The sequence below is a fragment of the Euprymna scolopes genome, unplaced genomic scaffold (assembly GCF_053919585.1).
Source record: "Euprymna scolopes isolate OS-2025 unplaced genomic scaffold, ASM5391958v1 sca3, whole genome shotgun sequence".
Lineage (NCBI taxonomy): Eukaryota > Metazoa > Mollusca > Cephalopoda > Sepiida > Sepiolidae > Euprymna > Euprymna scolopes.
Window position 1 is genome coordinate 781,097 of NW_027633324.1, and position 27,202 is coordinate 808,298.

Genomic DNA, 27,202 nt, shown 5'->3' on the forward strand with positions numbered 1-27,202 from the left:
GTAAAGTAAACACTATTAGAGTAGAAGGATTTCCGACCTTTAGGGACCCCCCAGCAGTGAAACCGCTGTGATTTTGCCATTGTACGTCGAGGTGGTATAAGTGCTATGGGTTCATCAGAGCACATCCCATTAAAGTACTTGTAAACAAGGATGCAACACCGAGGCGATGGGACAGACTTTGGAGATTGACCTATAGCACGGGGCCTATTAGATTAGATACTCTTTTTGTTTTTGTTTTTGTTTTTGTGCTCAACGATAAAAACCGACTTCTTCATTTGTGTTTGCTTCTCATTTTCGCTTTTGCTCTGATAAGAGTTTCGCTAATGTGAAAAAGAAAACATGTTCGAACGTTTGCTGACATTTATTGGATGTGTTGCTACCAGTATTTTGCTTAATTTTCGAGTTTGGAGCGATTATCGAGTCTCACAAGATGTCTATAACATGTCAGACACTTCTTTATTGTTCTTACTTAAAACTGTGCGCTACTTTTGTTTGTGTTAAATAAACGTTTTAAAATAAGTTAAAACAACAAAAATGTGATCTAGGTAGGTAGAAGGGTAACTTATCTTGCCTTTGGTAACATTAATTTTCTTATATATTTATTTGTTCACTACTTTTTCGTTTTGTTCTTATTGAATGCGAAATATTCGCCGTGGAATTTCCACGGGTCACGATTATTTCGTTTTATTAATCTTAAGTTTCATAGAATAAAAAGTTCAGACATAACTTTGTGGAGCCATTTTTAATCGATTTCATTTAACTTTCGTTTGACCCCGGCACGTGCAGTGCAGAGAACACGATCCTTTCTCTCCTTCCCCCACTTTCACTCTTCTTTAGCTTGGTGACAAGGCGATGCTTATGTGTGCGTGAGTGTGTATGTGTGCGTGCGTGCGTGCGTGCGTGCGTATGTGTGTTATCAACAAAAATTAAAAAAATAAAAACTTTTTTCCCGACCGGCCGGATTAGGGTTGTGAGGTGTGGTTAGAGTTCATGAAAATAAATGTTAGCAATAAAAACTTTTTAAAACCAAGTTAGAAAAAAGAACACAATTTGCTTCCCCACCAAATTATCGTATTATTGGAGCTCCCGCGTCTAAATTAAGATTCTTTTTTTTTAAGCGATGTAATAAACCATATTTTGGATTAGGGTGCCTCCTCTCTTTATTTTGGTTTGTATATTGTTCATGTTGCAAAAATGCTTCCGGGAGATCTTTTTAGGATTCTAAAGGTTTACTTTTTTTACACTTTTTATTATCTTCGAAAAATGTACACAAATGTAAACAAGCAGTTTACGAGTTGAAAGGCATCGTTAAAATATTTTTAGCGAGTTCTTTAAACTTTATACTTTTTTTCGTCCTCTTCAAGTCCAATGTAAACAAGTTCTTGATAAGCCGTTCCTCTTAAGTAATCCCATTTACAAAATTTATACTTCTAACGATTACAATGATATTGTCCCATTGACTACTGTACACTCTTTAAACCCTCGAGTGGGCTCTGGGCATTGATAAGTAGTGATTCCTTTGTAAAACAAAAAATATTTCAATACTTTGATGGTGAATCTATAGTCAGTCTGTGCTAGTTTTACTTTTCATTTCAAAATACACGCATTAATAAAACTGTCTTGAAAACTCTCTCTGCTAATTTTCCTTGCGATATTCGTTTTCAGCATACCTGAACAAACTGAGGGTTGGCCCCTTTCATATGCCACCCATTCAACATGGTCGCCAGTGATTTACAGTTCAAAATACACGCATTAATAAAACTAGCTCCGAAACAATTTGTCTCTGCTAATTTTCCTTGCGATATTCGTTTTCAGCATACCTGAACAAACTGAGGGTTGGCCCCTTTCATATGCCGCCCGCTCAACATGGTCGCCAGTGATTTACATTTCAAAATACACGCATTAATAAAACTAGCTCCAAAAATATTTCTCTCTGTTCACCCGTAGTTGGTGTTTAAAGAACGCGATCAGATCTTGATCAGAAAAAGACAACACCCCCCGGCAACCTTGCAGACGCGACGTCCAAATCACCATTCTCGCCACGGCCAGGATCGTAACGTAGACCATTTGTCTTTCCCGGTCCCACGGCGGCCTCACGTTGTCCACCACATTGGATACAGTAATTGGGCGAGAATGCTCAGGATCGATGCGAGCCGTCACTCCGCTGACATACGACCAGTACTGGCGGAGTTCGCGGCAATCGAAGAAAGAGTGATCTGTAGTTTCTACGGCCGTTGTCCCACAACGGGGACAATCAGGCGACTCCAAAAACCCGGAACTGCATTGTATGTTGTTGAGTGGAAGTGCATTTCGGGCCAATCGCCAGGTCAGAGAGAACTCTGAATTGTTCAGATGACTCGAACCTGGCGCCCAGCTCCACACGGAGCGGATCTCACTCTGCTGCCAGCCCAAACGCGCGCATAGCGGGTCGTCAGCGGCCCCCTTCACTAGATCCCTGTGGAGTTCCCTACGGGTAGCAGTCACAAGGTCACTGGACCTTGGTAGTCGTTTTAGCGCGGCTCGGCACTCTTTCATGTAGGCAGATTCTCCCCGCGGCCTGCGACGGCTCTCGATGGAAGGGTCGAGAACGAGGTCGGGGAAGGCGGCAGTAACCACGGGGTGCCACGCCGTGGCACTGCCACGGTTGGTCTTCCTGCATATAGTGGCTCAGGAAGGCCAGCCTCTCAGCATCTCGATGACACTTCAAGTCCGGCATTCCCAAGCCTCCCTCACACGGACGTTGAATACAGACCTATCTGCTCACCCAGTGTCTTCCTCTGTCCCAAAGGAGCGAGGACAAGAGTTCGACAAGAGCTACACTTTGATCTTGACCAAAAGTAACATTGGCGAAACGAAATCTTTTTATTGAACAATAAAGGGGAAGTAACTAGCAACGGATTGTGCACGTCATCTAAGGGAGGTAACTCTAAAACCAATTGTATAACAATTTTTAAACTTATAATCAAAGTAAAAACGAAACCTTAATTTTATGATTAATCAGTTAAGTATATAATAAAGGAATAAAGGTGCTTGTGCAGTTTAGCAAACGCATCAAAATACGAAGATAAAGAAAAATATTTATGATGTACGTGCCAGTTATGGAATGAAGTTATCATTTTAAAATTCCGGGCATTCCGGCATATCCCTCGAGACATTTCATTGTTTTTCTTTTTGTTTTTTGTTTTTTTTACATAGGCATCACCACATTATCAAGGCCCAGAGGCCACTCAAGGATAAGGGTTAAAGAGTGTACAGTAGCAATTGGACAATATAGTAATCATTAGTAATGAAAATTTGGTAAATTGGAACGGCTCATCAAGAACTTATTTACTTTAGACTTGAACACAACCATATTGTAGTCAGCCGGAAAGCAGGAAAACGGAAGACAATTCCACAGGTGTGCAGTTCTAAGAAAGAAGCTTTGTTCATGGAATCTACGTTTAGGTTTAGGCACAGATAAAGAGTGGGGAAAATTATTGATAGTGTTTACAGCTAGACGAGTGTTTCTTGTGAAAGTTTGGCGAGGGGGGACCATAGATTGAAGCATAACCTCCCCTGTTTTCTAGACGGTGATAGACGATTCGGCGTCCCCTGACGAAACATATTCCAACAGATATTATGTAATATATGATACGTAATATCATAGTATCATTTTTAATTATTTATTAACATCTTATATGAAAATAAGTGGAACAGTGGAATGGAACACTGGAACACTATGAACAATATGAACAATTCTTATTTTTATTTTTAAAAAATGCGTAATTTCATTCCTTGTTAAGTTAACTTTCTATTTTAATATTATTTAAAGTAAATAAATATTGAAACATTATTTAATATTAAATATTGAAACATTATTTAAAGTAAATAAATATTTTTTTACAAAAAATATAATTCTTACACTAAACTACTTATGACAATACAAATACTACTACTACTACTACTACTACTACTAATAATAATAATAATAATAATAATAATAATAATAATAATAATAATGAGGGAAGACGTGGCTGGTTACCTTTAATGCATCTAAAACCAAACTCCTGTCCTTGCATCATTGCTCTGATCCCCATCTGGCATCAATTGGGATGGGTGGCTCTCGTCTGGGAGAGGCCCCGTGTTTTGACAAGCTTCTGGGTTTGACCTTTACTCCTGATCTGAAATGGAACACGTACATCAAGTCTGTTGCCAAGGCCGCTGGAAAGATGGTGGGATCCTTCTACCACTCCAGAAGATATCTCACTACTGATGCAATTCTCTATCTATATAAAAGCCAAGTACGTCCAAGGATGGAATACTACTGCCATATCAGGGCAAGAGCTGCTAAAAACAGCCTATCCTGCCTTGACAGAGTACAAAATAGACTTTGTGGCTTAGTGGGGGATGCCCTTTTCTCTACCCTTCAACATCTCTCCCACAGAAGAGACGTTGCGAGCCTATCCTTGTTTTATCGTTATTTCCATGGCAGGTGCTCGTCTGAACTCCAATCTCTGGTACCCCCTCGCCAATCTTTCACAAAAAACACCCGTCTAACTGAATCCACTGTGAAAAATTTCCCCCACTCTTTATCTGTGCCTAAATCAAAACGTGGATTCCATGAACAAAGCTTCTTTCGTAGAACTGCACGCCTGTGGAACTTTGTTCCGTCTGCCTGCTTCCCACCTGACTACAACTTGGATGTGTTCAAGTCCAACATTAACAAATTCCTAATGAACCGCCCCCTTAAGTAAACACTTCATCAAATCTCCACACTAACGTAATGTACTTGCAATAACCCTTATCCCTGAGTGGCTTCCGGGCCTTGATAAGTTGTGACCACTGTGTAAAAAAAATAAAATAAAAAAATAAAATAATAATAATAATAATAATAATATTTATAAGTCCTCTATATTTCTCCTATACCCTTCCCCATCCCTCCCATTATCCAATCACCCCCACACACACACACACACACACAAAAGAATGATGCCAAATAGCCAAGAAGGGCCAAGGATGATGAAAAGACCGAGGAGAGAGCACTGACCAGACCTCCGCTGGATAAGTGCGAAGAAAACTGGGACCTTGGGGCGGTTTATTGACACTCAAATTCCAGTGGAAATCGATGGTGGGCGGCTGTTGCGATAATGCAAATTCACTTGCAAATGTTATCAAAAGAGGTTAAGAGCACTGGAAAACTGGAGGAACTCGTCACTTAGCTTCCAGAGAACACCGTAGGCTATTTTAAAGGAGAGATCCTTTAGGACCTGCGTGAAAGCTCCTTGTGAGCCAATAATAATAATAATTCGTTTAAGAATGTGATGAATTTCTTCTGTTAAAAGCTGTTGAGGGGGGTTGCTTGTTTTTTTTTTGTTTGTTGTTTTACAAAGGAAAAACAAATTTTAGTGACATCAACGAGGCGGGGGGCGCCATTGAAGATAAGTCCGTTTGTCAAACCGCACATGAAGTTCTAATAATGTTATTACTAAATTTTGAAATGATTTCTTCAAAGACAAGTTTTTAATTTTGTGTACGGAAATTGCGTCGGTGTGGACAACAGATGTACGCACAATCGAAACGTTCCTTGTACAGCCACTTTAAATATCTGTGGCGAGTCGCTACAGTAGTTTATTTAGTAATTGTGGCCTGGTAGACCAACACAAAACCTACTTGTGCGTACAGCAATGGCCACCACTTATAACATAAAATATCGTATTTAAATTTTTCGTAAATAAGTAGCTTTCCAGATACTGAGCAATGTAATACTTTATGTTATAAGTGGTGGCTATTGTTGTACGCGCAAGCGCGCATACGTTTGCGTGCGCGTGCCGCAAACATCTGATCGCAAAAATATGCGGCAAAATTATGAACAAATATGGCCGCCGCGTTACATTACTATATGAAACGTGCTGAAAAGTACATTTTCAGTATCGTGAAAACTAGTTGCCGGCTCCAATTCTAAATGCGATATTCGTTTTCAGCATACCTGAAAACCGCTTGGCCACAATAAACATTTATTTAAAGCTTCTTTTAAATGGTACAAAAGTTATGATGATAATATTAAATTAGATTACAACAATTACTTGGCCTTCGGGCCGGGATGAAAGTGTAGTATCTGTTCCGGCAGATACTGCAAGCTATGACTAGCTATGACTAGCAAAGACCAGATGTGGGGGCAACCCCGTATGCCTGACCTTTAACCAGCTCCCATTTCCCACCTCTCGGGAGCTGGTCCCCTTTTTCCCTTCCCCCTCCCTTCACTCCTCACATTAAAAATCGGCCTTGTGCCTAATTTGCTCGGTGGGGGAGCAAATAAATACCATCTGTTCTTCAGATGCTGCACTTCTATTTCTTGTTCTCTTTCAGTGGAGGAGAAATCCTTCACGACTGAGACAATTTTTATTTTTGTACCTTTTCTCCACGTTAAAAAACGACCCTGGTGTCTAACTCTGTCCCGTGGGGAGGCATAGTAAATAGGTACATCGGGTTATATAGGAGGGGGGTAAATCTGTTTTGTGCGTTGGAGGTACTTAAAGAAAATGAAAGAAGTAGAGGAAGGAAAAAAGAAAGAAAGGAAGACGGAAAAAAGAAAGAAAGAATTCTTGGCCTTCATTTGTGGATTTGGTCCTCTTATCTTGCTCTGCACGTGACAGTCATTTTCTTTGCGGTAGTCCTAGTTGCTTTCGGTAGTCTCTCTCTCTCTCTCTCTCTCTCTCTCTCTCTCTCTCTCTCTCTCTCTCTCTCTCTCTCTAAATCGAAGTACAAAAAAAAAAAAGAAAAATAGTGTCAAGACAATTAAATTACGATCAAAAGGTCATCCATTAAGATTTGGATATTTATTTGTGAAAATTGAAAACAACGAAAACAAACAAACAAAAAATCCTGATCACATTCCAGTGCCTTTTGACTGTTTATTTATTTATTTTATTTATTTATTTATTTATTTGTTTTTACGAAGACTTACGTCAAAACTTAAGACTAAAAACAGGCAAACGTCCGGTCAGATTGCAATACTGATTAAAAATTATGGCGACAAAGTAAGTGTTCATTTATTTAAACCCCCCCCCCTTTTGTTTTCATTTTCTTTTTTGGTAAATTTTCAGATTAGGTCCACCTCCATAATTTTCTTTTAAATGACGACTTCTGTAGGTTTTGGACTATGCTGAATACGAAAATCGCATTGAAATTTTGCAGAAATAATTAGTTATCGAGATATAAAAAGCTGTATTACGCATTGTATTCTTTAGCGGCCATCTTTTTACGCGCGAGCGCCATAAACAACTCTACTCATCTATGACTGACACTGCACGCGCGTAAAAAAAGATGGCCACCAAAGAATACAATGCATAATACAACTTTTTATATCTCGATAACTACTTATTTCTGCAAAATTTAAATGCGGTTTTCGTATTCAGCATAGTCGAAAATTTATAAAAGGTGTCATTGAAAAGAAAATTATGGCGGTGGACCTAATCTAAAAAAAAATAACTTTTTTTTTTTTTTTTTTTTTTTAACGGAAACCGAGTTAAGCAACGTTTGTATCCCTATGGCTTTTTGGTTTTTATCCAGAATTCAACCTAAGAATTAAAAAAACGGTATTTTTTACGACCTGCCCCAGCGTAGTAAACACCCCTAACCACCCATGTTAAGAACCGCTTTCGGAATAACCACCCCAACCTTCTCATGTTAAAAACGGCTTTCAAGGCTGTGGGGGGGTATTCCGAAAGCCGTTCTTAACATAAGGAGGTGTTTATAATACGTTGGGGCACGTCGTAAAATATTACGAAAACAAATACAGAAATTTGGGTACTTGTTAAGATATAGTCGACAAATCGATTTTTTTTTTTTGTTGTTGTTTAATATATCATTTAAAGCAAAAACAATATTACGTATTTATTTGTCATGTCAGAAATAGTAATATATCCAAAAATTACGAAAAATCATGGAGTAGAACACCTGCTATTGTATTTTTAGTAAAAAAAAAAAAAAAAAAAAAACCTATCACTATAAAAAAACAAATATTGCAGAAAGTATTCTTTTCAGAGTTATGTCGCCCTGCCTTTAGCCTCCTACTGCCTTACCCAATTTTCCGTAAGAATTACTTTTGGCGCTTCAGGAGAAGCGTGGACCCTGCGTAAACGAGTTTCAATTTAATGACTGCTCCCTGAGGTTTTCTTTCACTTTCTTGGGTTTGTATTACTGTACACATAGATTCGAAAAAGTTGTCAAAAAACAAATATATAACAAATAAATGTTATCAAAGGCAAGGTAAGTTACTTTTCTACCTAACTGGATAATTTTCTAGTGTTTTTATTTAATGTAACATTTTTATTCAGCTCGAAAAACATACAGTGTTTACCGATGTATCGGAAAATTCAAAATGGCGCTCAACTCTCTCTCTCTTTGAGATGATAAGTTTGGGAAAAGGATTTAAAAATAAAAAAAAATATGCAAAATACTGTTTAAAACCCACCGAATATATGTCAGCCTATGTTACGGTAACATATATCGAGGGAGTTTCTAACAGTAGTTTGTCTAGTTTTTTTATTTATAACTCTTTTTCCAAACCTTACCGTGTCTAAGAGAGAGTTGGATGCCATTTTAAATTTTCCAACACATCGGTAAACACTATGTTTTTTCGAGCTGAATAAACATGTTACATTAAATAAAAACATTAGAAACTTATGCAGTTAGGTAGAAAAGTAACTTATCTTTCCTTCGGTAACATTTATTTGTTATGTTTGTTTTTTGACAACTTTTCCGAATCTGTGTACAGTAATACAAACCCCTTTTGTGCCTGCCCTGTTCTTTAAACATATTTTATTAAGAAGGTAAAACAATTAGCTTTCCTAAACCCTTTATGTTGGGTGAATTATTATATTTTGAATGTTGTTGTGCTCTGTCAATCTACTGACTTTCGTCATTACTATTAATATCTGTCAAAGAAGAAATTAAGGTCTACTGTTTGACCTGCCATTTGTCCACCATTGGACTGAATCAACAGAGGACTCATGGAGGCTACCCGATTACATGAGTATCAGTTTATTAAATTGTTAGGTGAAAGTACAGAATAGTTACAAAACAACCTAACCTCCCTATGCTAAGAATGGTTTTCTAAATAATAACGTTATTATTTCAGCACGGTCCGTATTTTGCAGGAGTATCAATTTATTAAATTGTTAGGTGAAAGTACAGAATAGTTACAAAACAACCTAACCTCCCTATGTCAAGAATGGTTTTCTAAATAATAACGTTATTTCAGCACGGTCCGTATTTTGCATGAGTATCAATTTATTAAATTGTTAGGTGAGAGTACAGAATAGTTACAAAACCTCCGCTCCCTATGTTAAGAATGGTTTTCTTAATAACGTTATTATTTCAGCATAGTCAGTATTCTGCATGAGTACCAATTAAATTGTTAGGTGAAAGTTGTGTAGTTTAACGGGTCCTTCTGCAGTTTAATTAACCGTTTTTCCGTAAGTAACGCGCCGACATTTTCCGAGTAGAATAACCGTTTAACATTTCACAGAAATTCTGTGTTTACATTTGGGAGCTGCGTCCACCACAACACCCCCCCCCCAAATGTAAACACAGAATTTCTGTGAAATGTTCAACCGTATTCTACTCGGTAAATGTCGCCGCGTTATTTATCTTTACCACATGTACGGCAAAAATATGCTGTGCTTGCGTCTACAACAATGGTCACAACTCATAACGTAAAGAATTACATTGCTCAATATCCAGAAAGCTACTTATTTGCGGAAATTTAAATGAAATTTTTTTTTTTTCAGCATACCGGAAAACTTATAAAAATCGTTATTTTAAAAGGAAAATGTTCAGCTGGAAATCAAATAATTTTTTTATAAATATGGACAAATATGGCCGCCGCGTTACATTACTATACAAAACATGCAGAAAAGTATCTTTTCAATATCACGAAAACTAGTTGCTGGCGCCGATTTTAAATGTGATATTTGTTTTCAGCATACCTGAAACCCATTGAAAACAAGTTTTTTAAGGTAGGTTTTGTGTTGGTCTATCAGGCAACAATTAGCATAGACTTTAAAGGTAAACGTGTTCAATGACACTTCTGCATTACCCGAATGGCGCCATTGTTAGGGAGGGGCGATAACTCCAATTTCGTTTTGTCAAAAATCACTGCAAGCAAATAGCAAAGAAGATTTTTCTTTTCCGAACACAAAAATATTTGAAAACCAATTTATTTAATTATTGCATAAAAATGTATAAATATATGAATTGTAAAAACATTTATTGAAAAGTCTGCGTAAGAAAATATCATTTTATTAAAACAAGTTTGGCGCTTCTACACTATTGGGACGAAATTTTGTAGTCGATAAATGGAGTTTTCAGATTTAAAAAAAACAACAAAAAACACTGGTTTCTACTGATTTTTGTCAATTCTTTTGTAAGGTAGGTTTGGGGTTGGTTTATCAGGCCACAATTATCGAATTTATTCCGAAATTGAATTTAATTTAATTTTCTTTTCCTGTTTTAGTTTGGTCCGTGGAAGTTTGTCCGTCATCAATAACAGCATTAATTATGTTCCGATGGGTTCTTGGACGCTAAATCGCGTTCAGGACGTTTACAACAAAGTCAAAGATACGTCACCGAATGTGGTGTCGAAGTCTCTCGACAGAGTCGAATCAGTGGTCCAGCAATTCATTGCAAATCCCGAAGAAACGACGTTCGGTAAGTGACAACCATTTCCGTTGCATATTATTTCGGCATTCCGGCATATTTCTCGAGATATTGCGTTCTTGTATTTCTTCTAATACCAAAAATCTTAATATTTTGTCCAAACATATAAGTAAGCAGTTTTGAAGAATAGCGGAAATATTGTATCAATTATGTGCTTCCATACCTCGATTGACAGACCTGCCGCCATCTTTGAAACTTAGGGTCTCGTTTTATGTACCATTACCGAAGTTTGACGTTCTGATCTACACGCAGGGGGCATAACTCCGAAAAAAAATTTTTTCGATTACTTATGTCATGTAATGGCTGCAATATTTTTTGTCTGTAATGATAGACTAGGTGTATCAGAATTTTTGTAGGAATTTTTGACACCCCTAACACGTTCTGATCTACACGCAGGGGACAATATAGATCTTATTCATGCTGACCCTTTGGGTTTTGGCGATCCAGAATAATAGGCGACTTGAAATCCGCCGGAGATGGTGTCAGATAAAAACTTTGCATTGATATAGAAATGGGTGTTTGTTAAGCAAAAATCATATTACGTACTTACTTGTCATGCCAAAAATAGTAATATATCCATAAATTACGAAAATTATCGAGTAGAAAGTTATTTATAGTTAAAAGTAATTTTTGTGGAAACTTGGGTAAAATTGCCTTTTCTTAGACGTTGTAAAGTAGGCAGTAGGAGTCTACACGCAGGGGACATAACTCCGAAAAAAATATTTTCGATTACTTATGTCATGTAATGGCTGCAATATTTTTTGTCTGTAATGATAGACTAGGTGTATCAGAATTTTTGTAGGAATTTTTGACACCCCTAACACGAAACTGCGAATAAAATATAAAAAAAACTCGTAATTTCTCTTTTAAAAGTGGGTTGTTTATTTTCTTTATTGATTATACTTCCAAAATAAACTATTAAAGTTGTATAAAATGTAATAGAAATATATTTTTTTAAAATAGTAATGAAATTAATTGAATGTTACGAGTTCAGTATTTTTCAATTTTTAAACTTTAAAAATCTATCAAAATTTTTCTATTGATTCTATTTTTACAATATTTTCAGGGTCAATGTGAAATTTTATGCTCTTTCCTATAAACCGAATATAATATTTAAGACAAACGTTTTTTTTTTAATTCACGCCCCCCCCATTTTGAAATGTCTATTAAAAAGTAAATAATTAATTTACTCACCAAAGTTTTATATCTAACAAATTGAAGATAAAAAATCAATAAATAATATATTCAAATTTAAAACAAAAAAGTGTTTTTTATAAATTTACCTGTAAAGTCAGAAGTTTAAAACCTTTTTTTTTTTTAATAATCACGTTGTTGTTTTTTTTGTTTTTTGGGGGTTTTTTTTTAAATGAAACCTTGGTCCTTGCTCCTTTAATTGAAAAAAATGAGGGTTTAAATTACATTTTTCGAGTAGTTATAAGCTTGGAAAGACATGGGGTCGAATTATTCAATATTTTTCACAAAGTTTCTGACACACCTAGTTCTGATCCCCATCTGGCATCAATTGAAATGAATGGCTCTCGTCTTACGGAGTTTTGACAAGCTTCTGGGCTTGACCTTTACTCCTGATCTGAAATGGAACATGTACATTAAATCTGTTGCCAAGGCCGCTGGAAAAATGGTGGGATCCTTCTATTGATCCAGTAGATATCTCACTGCTGATACAATTCTCTATCTATATAAGAGCCAGGTATGTCCAAGGATGGAGTACTGTTGACACATTTGGGCAGGAGCTGCTAGAAAGGACTTATCCTGCCTTGATAGAGTTTAAAATAGACTTTGTAGCCTCTGGCAAATGCTCGACTGAGCTTCAGTCTATGGCCTCCTCTTGCCAAACTTTCATGTAAAACCCTTGTCTAGCTGAAAACACTATCAATAATCCCGCCACTCTGTGCCTAAACCTAAATGTAGATGCACTGAACAAAGATTCTTTCTTAGAACTGCACGCCTGTGGAACTGTCTTCCGTTCTCCTGCTTTCCAGCTGACTACAATCTGATTGCCTTCAAGTCCAATGTAAACAAGTTCTTGATGAGCCATTCCACTTAAGTTAACAAATTTACCTTATTTCTATTACTAACAATTACTATATTGTTCAATTGACTACTGTACACTCTTAGATCTTATCCTCGAGTGGTCTCTGGTCTTGATGTGGTTATGCCTATGTAAAAAAAAATGTAGGGATTTGGGCAGCAAGATGTCGGTTCACGTTACACTTGAACTTCTGCATGTCAGTACAATTGGGGTAGCAGGTACCTGGAATGGATTTCCAAAGTCTAGCGGTTCTGGGGAAGAAACTACTGGAGTAGAAAGATCTTTTGCATCTAGGGATCTCTACTGTGTGGGGGTGGGATTTAGCTGCATGTCGAGGGTGTTTACGTTGTGGGGGCACAAGTGCTTGCAGTTCGTCATTCACCGTTAAAATACTTGTAGAAAAGGCAGAGATGCTACATTTCATCGATGGGACAGAGGCTGAAGCTTGGATCACAGTTCAGGACCTATCAGATTGGCGACTCTCTTTTGAACCTTGTCAAGGAGCAAGAGACTAGTAGCAGATGACCAGCCCAAATATGACAACAATACTCCATACATGGGCGAATGGTGGCCTTATAGAGGTACAGGATACTTTCGGGTGTTAGTAGTTTTCTAGCATGGTAGAGAGAGCCTAACTTCCTTGCAGCGGTCCTGGCAGTGCTTTCAATGTAATTGCTCCAGCTCATGTTTCCCGTGAACGTCAGGCCAAGGAGCTTGAAAGATGTCCTTTCAGATGTGCTTCCATACCTCAATTGACAGACCTGCCGCCATCTTTGAAACTTAGGGTCTCGTTTTACACACCATTACCGAAGTTTGACATATGATACTTTTCTGTAAAAAAAAAAAAAAAAACTTTTAATATTTCACATAAAATAGAAAGTCACAAGAAATAAATATTACATGTAATGATTTTTTTAACTAATTTATTTGATCTAACAATGTTTTATAAAATCTAATATATAAAAACCTATATGTCTGTCTGTCTGCCTGTCTGTCTCCATATTTTCAAACTCTATCTCCTCCGAACCTAAAATTTGCAGAGCAGCGCTAGAGGCCCCAAATGATTGGAATTTTATGGGTCTTTAGCTGGTTAAAATAGTTTTTAAGGGGTCAAAAATCTATATATATGAAAGGCAAATTTCGTGTATGTCTGGCAAAGGTTTTTCTCGCACACGCACCCGGGGGGGGTTACTATTACTTAGAACTGTTTATATAGGCCGTAGATAATAATATGTAGGATTTGAGAACGCATGTAGCGGCTAGATTTATTTACGTCGATTTTTACAATCTGTTGCCAAGGCTGCTGGAAAAATGATGGGATCCTTCTATCACTCCAGTAGATATCTCACTGCTGATGCAATTCTCTATCTGTATAAGAGCCAAGTAGATCCAAGGATGAAGTACTCTTGCCACATTTGGGCAGGAGCTACTGGAAAGATCTTATCCTGCCTCGACAGAGTTCAAAATAGACTTCGTAGCCTCGTAAGGGATGTTCTTTTTCTCTTCCCTACAACCTCTATCTCACAGAAGAGACGTCGCAAGCCTGTCTCTTCTATATCATTATTTTCATGGCAAGTGCTCGTCTGAGCTCCAATCTATGGTCCTCCCTCGCCAAACTTTCGTGTAAAACACTCGTCCAACTTAAACCACTATCAATAATTTCCCCCACTCTTTATTTGTACCTAAACCTAAATGTAGATTCCATGAACAACCCTTTTTTCATAGAACTGCATGCCTGTGGAACATTTTTCCGTTTCCTGCTTTCCAACAAACCGAAACCAAAACTTATGAATATATATATATATATATATATAAAATTACAATTAATTTACATTTTTTGGATTTTACCGTCATTGGATTATTTACCTTTCACCAGACTATCCATTCACGTGAAATCACCTTTTTCTTCACCATATTCCTTCTGCTTCACTTTTTGTTTTCAAGTAAGATCTTTGACTTACTTGCAGTTTCATCAAATACTTTTGTATGCAAAATCCGATCCCGCATTTTGCTAATTTCTACGTTCTTATGAGAAGGAAAGTATTTCTTTGAAACTCCGCGGATTAAGGACTGCCCACTTATTAAGTGTCTCCTTTTCAGATTAAATATGTTTTAACTCATTTCAAAGTGTTTTTAACATGTTTTATTAACTACTAGCGAGGGGTACCCGGCGTTGCCCGGGTGTTTGTAGGTGTGTGTGGAAAGGAGGGGGGGGTAAAAAAAACCGTAAGTATGAGGATCGAACCCGAACCCTTGAGGCAAAGTTGTAAATTAAAGTGTGAAAAAAAAAACGTGCGACGTTAACCATTGCTCCACCACGAGATGCTAACGGAAACACGTTTGAATTTATTTAATTACTTGGATTTGGCAGGTGCCCGTTTTAATGAGTTAATGAGGTCAAGTTTGACTGCGGGGCGGGAACGCTTCCCAAGATGTTATAACCCTAACCCACATGTGGCGAGCGACAAATGTTGAATATTTATCTTGCCGAAATCGAGCAAATTAAGTAGACAGGCGAGCTTCGTTGTTAACTGTGAGATATTACGATTTATATGTGCTATAAAAAGTTTTTTAAAAAGTTGTGAAGCGAGCGACCGCTTCTTTGAAAAAAGCCTTTTGTACACATACAGAAAAAGGAACACACATACATACATTTTCGCTTTTATATTTATTGATTTGCTCTTACACACACACACACGCACACACACACACACACACATATATATATATAATTTGAGTTCCTACAGTATAATCAAAACTGAAACCGAAACTTATGAAGAATTCTTGGTAAAATTATTTTTTACAAAAAATGGAAGGTCATAATTAAATGACAGTCACTCGGAAGAAAAAAAGATGTAAGCATGACACAAAATAAATAACACACACGCCATGCTATTAAAATATAGACTAGCAGGACCTGTGGAAATTCCACAGGGGACTCATTCATATGTAATATATTGATGTTGGCACTCTGTAGATCTTCACTGTAAATGATATTATTGTAGCTCTTTTGTTAAAACTGCAAAAGTATTTATCTAAGCTAGTATAGACGTCCGGCGTAGCCCGGTCATAAAGTACGCTTAAATATGATATTTTAATTCTTGCAGATTTCGTATATATTATTATAGAGTTAATGTTCTGTCGATTTTTATATGTTATAAAGTTGTGATTTCAAAAATAAAAAATATATATCCATATGACTTGAATCGAAACCGAAATAAAAACTTATGAAAAAATGATAAAAATATATATATATATATATATATAAATATATATATAGTAAGTTATAAAATATATATGGCGATTAAGCCATTTTTTATTTTATAACTTACTAACTAGCTCTACCTACGTATTGAGCACTGTTGAAGTAAATACTTAAAGTTTACGCATAAATTTATACTTTCGTATATTAATTTTATGTGAGTAAATGAAGTAGTTGTATATATATATATATATATATATATATATATATATAATTATTTACTATAATAATTAAATACCTACAGACACTAGTGTTTCAACCTTTCGAGAATCTTCAGTGCAGAGTGTCAAAAAAAAAAGGCAGACATATATGTATTTTTTTCTTATTATTATTACACTTTCACCCCAAACAAGGCACGTTGCCACTTTGATGTAGGGGGCTACTATAAGGGACATACGTTGCAGGCGTACTATGTAGGGAGTTGAGCAGCAAGATGTCTGTTTACATTACACTTGAACTTCTGCATGTCAGTACAGTTGGGGAAGCAGGAACCTGGAAGGGAATTCCAATGTTTAGCAGTTCTGAGGAAGAAACTATTAGAGTAGAAGGCTTTCTTACATCTAGGGATCTCAACTGTGAAGGGGTAGGACTTTGCTGCTTGTCGGGTTTGTCGGGAGTATTTACGTCGCGGGGGTACAAGGGATTGCAGTGCGTCAGAGTGCCTACTACAACGTTGTTTTTTTTTTGTTGTTGTTTTTTTTTTGTTGTTTTTTTTTTTTTTTTTTTTTGCTCAACACACATCTCTAAACACCCGGGCAATGCCGGGCACCCAGGCTGGTTAAAAAATAACCAAAAATTGAATTATTATGCAATTTCTGAAGCCATAAGTAGACACCTTAAAAGTGTAACCATGGGTTTTCAGATATGTGGAACTGATAAGGATGGGAGGGTTACGAGGTCAACTCCGGTTGTTGAGATAAAAGGCATCGTTCAAAATACGAGTGTATTCGATGCCTTCAATAACAAAGACAAAATGTGTTTGTTAGCGATAAAGGAATGGGGTCAAAAGGTCACATGTGCCTATCATTGACCCGTCAGCTATTAAAGTGGTAAAAGGGGAGATAAGTATGTCCCCTAATTTCGCAATCTTCAAGGTGTTTGTATCTAGTGAAAACGCAATTTCCCCCCACTTTTCCGTAGAAATTACTTTTAACTATAAATAATCTTATTTTGATGAATTTTCGTAATTTTTTAATATAGTACTATTTTCGACATGACAATTAAGTATTGTTGTTGTTTTTGCAAAAACAACATATTTTTAAAAATTAAGTACGGATTTTTGCTTTTTTTTTTTTTTTTTTTGCAAACCGGATATAATTTTAAAAATTAAGTAAGTATTGTTATTTTTTTGCAAAAACAACATATTAAAAATAAGTGTTGTTTTTCTTTCTTTTTTTTTTTTAGAATGTATGAAGAAGGTTAGGGTTAGGATAAGGTTAATTTAAAAAAAAAAAACCAAAGCGAAGCATGCATGGTCCACAGTGAACGAGGCATAAAAAAATGTCTACGTTCACCATTTGTCCACCCACCCAAAAAGTCCCCAGGGGACGTCAAATCCTGGTGAAAATGAACAAATGGTGCAGTTTTAGGTCTTAACATATTTAAATTTGAGTTTTGCACCATGCAAAAAAAGAAATGACTAAGTCCATCATTTGTCCCCTCTCCCCATTTAGCCCCAAAAGTCCTCAAGGCCTTAACATGTTTAAATTTGAGTTCAGCACCATGCAAAACTGCTAAATAGACATACATAGAAAATTTTGGACAAATATGGTAAAATAGTCCCAAAAATGGAGTGTTTTTATTAACCCTAAAAGAGCCCCTGGGGCACACCCAAGAGTTATCGCAAAGTATAGACAAACAAAATTATATAGAAATCAGTTAGTTACAAATTTTTAGAAAGTTTTATAAAAATCCAAGGCATCAATTTTTTTCTTTTAATATGCATAGAAGTGTCAATTTTAGCCATTTTAACCCGAAAGGCACCCTTAGGGGGCGCAACCGGAGTTTTCCCGGAAAATCCATTCTGTTACTTTTTTTACTCATATCATGTTTAATGTTTGTGCAAAATTTCAAAATATTCCAAGCAGTAGTTATTGAGAAAAGTGTGGACAGACGAACGGACAAGGGTGAATTTACAGGTCCACTCTCCTTTTGTCTGGGTGGGGGCCAAATAGACTTGAATTATTACGCCATGTCCAAAGACGTAAGTAGATACATTTAAAAGTGTAACCATGGGTTTTCTGATATGTGGAACGAATAAGGTTGGGAGGGGTTACGAGGTCAACTCCGGTTGTTGAGATAAAAGACAGCGTTCAAAATACAAGTGTGTTCGATGACTTCCATAACTGTTGTGGAGACGCCCACTAATTAGCATACGTGGGTGAACAAGATATAGATAAAGGTATCAAGTCAGCAAGACCGGGAAGCTGTGTTCGAACGCCGGATAGGCAAGACGCATGTGCCGGTTGCTCCGGGAAAGACTGTAACACGCCCTCTGCTGGACAATCTTCCAACTGCAGTACAACTGCACCTTTGTAAATATGTATTATCTTTTCGTCTTAATATATTTGTTTTACCTTTACTTTCTGCGTTCGTGTTGTTATTGATACAGACACAACATATATATATATATATATTTTACCATTTTTGGATTTTTACCCTTCACCGGACTATCCATTCATGTGAAATCTTTTTATTATTTTTCTTTTGCCTCCTGTTCCCCTTACCTCACCCATTTTTAACCAAGTAAGATCTTTGACTTGTAGTTTCATTAAATACTTTTATATGCAAAATCCGATCCTGCATTTTGCTAATTCCTGCCCTCTGATGAGAAGGAGAGTATTTCTTCGAAACTCCGCGGATTAAGGACTATCCACTTATCTTGTGCTTCCTTTTTTAAAATTAAATATGTTTTTAACTCTTTTTCAAGATGTCTTTTAACATGTTTTATTAATCATTTGTTCATATATATATATATATATATATATATATATATATATATATATATATATATAGTTGATTTGGTTTATTTTTCCTTTGAAACTGATTTATAATTTACAATTATTAATCTTTTTACACAATATTAATATAGCTCTAAAATACATATACCTATTCAGCTTATTATATTCCCTCTATAAAATATAGAACTCTCTCTCTCTCTCTCTCTCTCTATATATATATATATATATATATATATATATATGACACAACAATAACAAAGACAGGATGTGTTTGTTAGTGATAAAGGAATGGGGTCAAAAGGTCATTGACCCTTTGGCGGGGGGGGTAATCAAAAATAAGCAGACTTAAATTGGTTGATGTAGATGAGCTCCAATCTATGGTCCCCCCCTTTCAGATAGTTGTATAACAAATTCAAAATGAGTCTAAGAGAATTTGGCGCTACTAGAGTATGATTCCTGCCCTATTTTTCGGGTTTAAGGTGATTCTTGTACGAGCCTTTCTAGTCTCGCACAAAAACATGCGTTCACATCTCAAGCCTTTTTCTTGTCATACACATACGCACACACAAACATATGTGCACACATACACACACATACATACACTCACATTCACGTGCATATACACACACGCTAACGTACACAAATGTACTCACATACGTACACACATGTACTCACATACATGGACAACATCACTTCTCCTTTCAAAGGAAATCCACACATGCGCAAAAGACCACAGGAAACAACTATAAAAGCAAGAGACCTGAACTGTTTCCTTCTTTTTTTGAACCAGCTTCCAACCTGAACGGTCGACAGCTTCCAACCTGAACTGGATTGACTTTTTCACTCTTCTTTCCCTTTTGCTTTGGTCCATCAACCAGACAAGTTCGCGTCCACAGCTAGTGGCCTGAAGACATTTCCACGTGGACAAGTACCAACATGTGCGCACAGCTTTACTGATGTCAACCCTCTATCTTTTTCTTTGTCTACACGCTGGACTGTCATTTCTCGTTCCACTACATTACTCACTCCTTTTTCCACGCGCAGACATGAACACGAGTTACACCTAAAACATTCATTTTTCAACAGAAAATAAACGACATATTTATTTTATCCATCGATTGAGTTTTGTTTCCTTCTTTCCATTCATTACATTATTTTCTTTTGTAGTGAGTTAGGATATTTATATCCTGGTCCGCAACATTCTTACCAAAGGAGGACAAAAAAAACTTCTTGACATTATTCTATTCCATAAAACATGTTGAAAAATCCATAAAACAAACTTTAAATAATCAGAATTAACTTCGGTCGTCAATATTGCAAAATTTCATTTTCACTAATTTAGTAAAAAAAAAATATTGATTAACAAGAACTTATTATTTATCCATTTATTTATTGTAAAATTGAATCATTAATTTAGTAAAAAATTAATTAACAAAAACTTATCCATTTATTCATTGTAAAATTGAATCATTAATTTAGTAAAAAGAATATTAACAAAAACTTGTTTAATGTCCTTTAAGATTGCTACAAAGTGGTTTTGATCTCCTTTTAAAACACACCAGCAGTGTTCATCCAAGTGAGACTGGAGTAGATACTTCATCCCCAGCTAAAAGACGTCTACGGTTGTACTTCATCTAAGGGTGACTTGAGCAGATGCTGTGGAATTCCTCGCTTTTTCTTAAAAATCTCAAACTTGCTACCTTTGTCCTCTCAATTTATTGGGTGTGCGCACCTGTATTTGGATCTACGTAGTCTTCTTGATGATTGACGATTTTGTGATCGTACTCAACTTGATAAAGTTGTCTATAAGCTGATCATTTATCAGAATGTACGTGCAATATGTAATGTCCCTGACCCACTTCCCATAGCAGTAGAGCAACGACACTTGGCACAGTTATTAGTCTTTCTCTACATAGGAACCACCCAGAGTTATGCATTTCTCCCATCGTTTGATGTAGCTTTGGAGACCGTTTTTGTAGAACACCCCAGGTTGATCCTCCAACCACGACGTGACTTCAGAAATCAAAGCTGCATCATCTGGGAAACGCTTTCCTTTCAAAAACAACTTCATGGCTGGAAAGAGGTGAAAGTCAGAGGGTGCAAGGTCAGGAGAGTATGGAGGATGGGGTAGGATTTCATAACCACTCGCCCGTGCTTCTGATCTGGCAACATGCGAGTTGTGGACCGGAGCATTGTCCTTCAGGAGGAGGGTACCTTTGCTGATCTTGCCCCGCCTCTTGATTTTGATAGCCTCCCTTAATTTCCTCAAAAGTGAAGCATAATAGGCTCCTGTAATTGTGGTACCCTTTGCCAGGAAATCTGTCATCACTACTCTGTTCTGGTCCCAGAAGACTGTGAGCATGACCTTACCAGCGGAGGGCTGCACCCTTGCCTTCTTTGGAGGTGGTGAGTCCAAGTGTTTCCACTGCATTGACTGGGCTTTGGTCTCTGGATCATAGTGATGGACCCAGGTTTCATCCTGTGTAATCATTTATTTGAAAAAATTTTGACTCATCTTCTTGCCACATCTCCAAATTCATCCTCGAGCACTCAACGCGTTCTTGCTTCTAGAATGGTGTGAGCAACCTGGGAATCCATCTGGCAGACATGTTATGTATATGCAAATGGTCATGGACGATAGTTCCCACAGACTCTGTACTAATCTTGACATCTTGGGCTATTTGGCGAATAGTAATGCGCCGATCTTCCAAAATGGCAGCCTCAACTTGACGGATAGATGCCTCATCAATGGCAGAAGGGGGGCGAGAGAGAATCAGAGAGAACATGGTCATTTACAGCCTTTGAAGTGTTGCCATAGATGATAGTGTCATCAGCATAAATGTCTACGAATGATCTTAGGATGTGATTAGAGAGATTGTTGATGTAGATCAGGAAGAGAGTTGGACTCAGGATGAACCCCTGAGGCACTTCAGCATTAATACTGTGAGCTTCTGATTTCTGCCCATCAACAACTACTCTTATGAACCTATCAAAGTAAAATGATTTAATAATTGAGAAGACATTTCCACCTATACCGTAGCTGGAGATCTTATGGAGTAGGCCTTTATGCCATACCCTATTAATTAATATTTCAAGAGTAATTGCCCTAGAAAGGAAACCTCCATCGAGATAATCGCTAATCTAGCAGTATCAGAATTTTTGTAGGAATTTTTGACACCCCTAACACGAAACTGCGAATACAATATAAAAATCTCGTAATTTCTCTGTTAAAAGTGGGTTATTTATTTTCTTTATGGATTATACTTCCAAAATAAACTATTACAGTTGTTTTAAAAGTAATAAAAATATTTTTATTTTTTTTTTAAAACAGTAATGAATTTTCCGAACTCAATAATTTTCAATTTTTAAACTCAATATTTTTAAATTTTTAAATTTTAAAAATCTATCAAAATTTTTCTATTGATTCTATTTTTACGATATTTTCAGGGTCAATGTGAAATTTTATGTTCTTTCCAATAAACCGAATATAATATTTTAGACAAACGTTTTTTTTAAATTCACGCCCCCCCATTTTCACGCCCCCCCCATTTTGAAATGTCTATTAAAAAGTAAATAATTAATTTATGTTTAATAGGTTTATATATCACAAATTGAAGAGAAAAGGTCAATAAATAATATATTCAAATTTAAAAAAAAAAAAAAACAGTTTTTTAGAAATTTACCTGTAAAGTCCGAAGTTTAAAACCTTATTTTATAAGAACACATTTTTTCTTTTTGTCTTTTTTTTTTTTTTTTTAATGAAACCTTGGTCCTTGCTCCTTTAATTGAAAAAAAAATTAGGGCTTGAATTACATTTTTCGAGGAGTTATAAGCTTAGAAAGATAGGGGGTCGAATAATTTACGCCTCTCATTTTGAAATGTCTATTAAAAAGTAAATAATTAATTTATGTTTAATAGGTTTATATATCACAAATTGAAGAGAAAAGGTCAATAAATAATATATTCAAATTTAAAACAAAAAAAAAATCAGTTTTTTAGAAATTTACCTGTAAAGTCCGAAGTTTAAAACCTTTTTAAAAAAAAAAAAACACATTGTTTTGTTTTGTTTTTTTTTTTAAATAAAACCTTGGTCCTTACTCCTTTAATTGAAAAAAAAATTAGGGCTTGAATTACATTTTTCGAGGAGTTATAAGCTTGGAAAGATGGGGTGGAATTATTCACTATTTTCACGAAATTTCTGACACTGCTATCGCTAATCCTATGAGATATAACTGTAAGCACATCTGCTGTAGATCTAGTAGAATGGAAACCATATTACATGTCACTGAGGAGGTTATTTTTTACTTAGGTGGTTGAATATTTCTCTATTTAACAAAAATTCCAGCAACTGCTGCATGATGCACAAGTAGGAACAGAAAATGAGGGTAGCAGTTATGCAGTGCCCAGAAAACTCATCCACGGAAAACTCGTCTGCGGAAAACTCGTCCACGGAAAACTCGTCCACAGAAAACTTGAACATTTCTAAGTCCAAACAAGAGGGGATGTGGGTATAGGTAGATGAGAATCCTATAGACCAAGGCAAGTCAACGTGTATTCACTTGAAAATTTCTAAGTCCAAACAAGAGGGGATGTGGGTATAGGTAGATGAGAATCCTATAGACCAAGGCAAGTCAACGTGTATTCACTTGAAAATTTCTAAGTCCAAACAAGAGGGGATGTGGGTATAGGTAGATGAGAATCCTATAGACCAAGGCAAGTCAACGTGTATTCACTTGAAAATTTCTAAGTCCAAACAAGAGGGGATGTGGGTATAGGTAGATGAGAATCCTATAGACCAAGGCAAGTCAACGTGTATTCACTTGAAAATTTCTAAGTCCAAACAAGAGGGGATGTGGGTATAGGTAGATGAGAATCCTATAGACCAAGGCAAGTCAACGTGTATTCACTTGAAAATTTCTAAGTCCAAACAAGAGGGGATGTGGGTATAGGTAGATGAGAATCCTATAGACCAAGGCAAGTCAACGTGTATTCACTTGAAAATTTCTAAGTCCAAACTAGAGGGGATGTGGGTATAGGTAGATGAGAATCCTATAGACCAAGGCAAGTCAACGTGTATTCAATTGAAAATTTCTAAGTCCAAACAAGAGGGGATGTGGATATAGGTAGATGAGAATCCTATAGACCAAGGCAAGTCAACGTGTATTCACTTGAAAATTTCTAAGTCCAAAAAAGAGGGGATGTTGGTATAGGTAGATGACAATTCTATAGACCAAGGCAAGTCAACGTGTATTCAATTGAAAATTTCTAAGTCCAAACTAGAGGGGATGTGGGTATAGGTAGATGAGAATCCTATAGACCAAGGCAAGTCAACGTGTATTCAATTGAAAATTTCTAAGTCCAAACAAGAGGGGATGTTGGTATAGGTAGATGAGAATCCTATAGACCAAGGCAAGTCAACGTGTATTCAATTGAAAATTTCTAAGTCCAAACTAGAGGGGATGTGGGTATAGGTAGATGAGAATCCTATAGACCAAGGCAAGTCAACGTGTATTCAATTGAAAATTTCTAAGTCCAAACAAGAGGGGATGTTGGTATAGGTAGATGAGAATCCTATAGACCAAGGCAAGTCAACGTGTATTCACTTGAAAATTTCTAAGTCCAAACAAGAGGGGATGTAGGTATAGGTAGCTGAGAATCCTATAGACCAAGGCAAGTCAACGTGTATTCAATTGAAAATTTCTAAGTCCAAACCAGAGGGGATGTTGGTATAGGTAGATGAGAATCCTATAGACCAAGGCAAGTCAACGTGTATTCAATTGAAAATTTCTAAGTCCAAACTAGAGGGGATGTGGGTATAGGTAGATGAGAATCCTATAGACCAAGGCAAGTCAACGTGTATTCAATTGAAAATGTCTAAGTCCAAACAAGAGGGGATGTAGGTATAGGTAGCTGAGAATCCTATAGACCAAGGCAAGTCAGCGTGTATTCAATTGAAAATTTCTAAGTCCAAACCAGAGGGGATGTAGGTATAGGTAGATGAGAATCCTATAGACCAAGGCAAGTCAACGTGTATTCAATTGAAAATTTCTAAGTCCAAACTAGAGGGGATGTGGGTATAGGTAGATGAGAATCCTATAGACCAAGGCAAGTCAACGTGTATTCAATTGAAAATTTCTAAGTCCAAACAAGAGGGGATGTGGGTATAGGTAGATGAGAATCCTATAGACCAAGGCAAGTCAACGTGTATTCACTTGAAAATTTCTAAGTCCAAACAAGAGGGGATGTTGGTATAGGTAGATGAGAATCCTATAGACCAAGGCAAGTCAACGTGTATTCAATTGAAAATTTCTAAGTCCAAACAAGAGGGGACGTAGATATAGGTAGATGAGAATCCTATAGACCAAGGCAAGTCAACGTGTATTCAATTGAAAATTTCTAAGTCCAAACAAGAGGGGATGTGGGTATAGGTAGATGAGAATCCTATAGACCAAGGCAAGTCAACGTGTATTCACTTGAAAATTTCTAAGTCCAAACTAGAGGGGATGTGGGTATAGGTAGATGAGAATCCTATAGACCAAGGCAAGTCAACGTGTATTCAATTGAAAATTTCTAAGTCCAAACAAGAGGGGATGTGGGTATAGGTAGATGAGAATCCTATAGACCAAGGCAAGTCAACGTGTATTCACTTGAAAATTTCTAAGTCCAAACAAGAGGGGATGTGGGTATAGGTAGATGAGAATCCTATAGACCAAGGCAAGTCAACGTGTATTCACTTGAAAATTTCTAAGTCCAAACAAGAGGGGATGTGGGTATAGGTAGATGAGAATCCTATAGACCAAGGCAAGTCAACGTGTATTCAATTGAAAATTTCTAAGTCCAAACAAGAGGGGATGTGGGTATAGGTAGATGAGAATCCTATAGACCAAGGAAAGTCAACGTGTATTCAATTGAAAATTTCTAAGTCCAAACAAGAGGGGATGTGGGTATAGGTAGATGAGAATCCTATAGACCAAGGCAAGTCAACGTGTATTCACTTGAAAATTTCTAAGTCCAAACAAGAGGGGATGTAGGTATAGGTAGATGAGAATCCTATAGACCAAGGTAAGTCAACGTGTATTCACTTGAAAATTTCTAAGTCCAAACAAGAGGGGATGTAGGTATAGGTAGATGAGAATCCTATAGACCAAGGCAAGTCAACGTGTATTCACTTGAAAATTTCTAAGTCCAAACAAGAGGGGATGTAGGTATAGGTAGCTGATGATCCTATAGAACAAGTCATATCAGACTGTATTCAATTGAAAATTTCTAAGTCCAAACAAGAGGGGATGTGGGTATAGGTAGATGAGAATCCTATAGACCAAGGCAAGTCAACGTGTATTCAATTGAAAATTTCTAAGTCCAAACAAGAGGGGATGTAGGTATAGGTAGATGAGAATCCTATAGACCAAGGCAAGTCAACGTGTATTCAATTGAAAATTTCTAAGTCCAAACAAGAGGGGATGTGGGTATAGGTAGATGAGAATCCTATAGACCAAGGCAAGTCAGCGTGTATTCAATTGAAAATTTCTAAGTCCAAACAAGAGGGGATGAAGGTATAGGTAGATGAGAATCCTATAGACCAAGGCATCTCAGAGTGTATTCAATTGAAAATTTCCAAGTCAAAACAAGAGGGGATGTAGGTATAGGTAGATGAGAATCCTATAGACCAAGGCAAGTCAACGTGTATTCAATTGAAAATTTCTAAGTCCAAACAAGAGGGGATGAAGGTATAGGTAGATGAGAATCCTATAGACCAAGGCATCTCAGAGTGTATTCAATTGAAAATTTCCAAGTCAAAACAAGAGGGGATGTAGGTATAGGTAGATGAGAATCCTATAGACCAAGGCAAGTCAACGTGTATTCAATTGAAAATTTCTAAGTCAAAACAAGAGGGGATGTAGGTATAGGTAGATGAGAATCCTATAGACCAAGGCAAGTAAACGTGTATTCACTTGAAAATTTCTAAGTCAAAACAAGAGGGGATGTAGGTATAGGTAGATGAGAATCCTATAGACCAAGGCAAGTCAACGTGTATTCAATTGAAAATTTCTAAGTCCAAACAAGAGGGGATGTAGGTATAGGTTGATGAGAATCCTATAGACCAAGTCAAGTCAACGTGTATTCAATTGAAAAATTCTAAGTCCAAACAAGAGGGGATGTGGGTATAGGTAGATGAGAATCCTATAGACCAAGTCAAGTCAACGTGTATTCAATTGAAAATTTCTAAGTCCA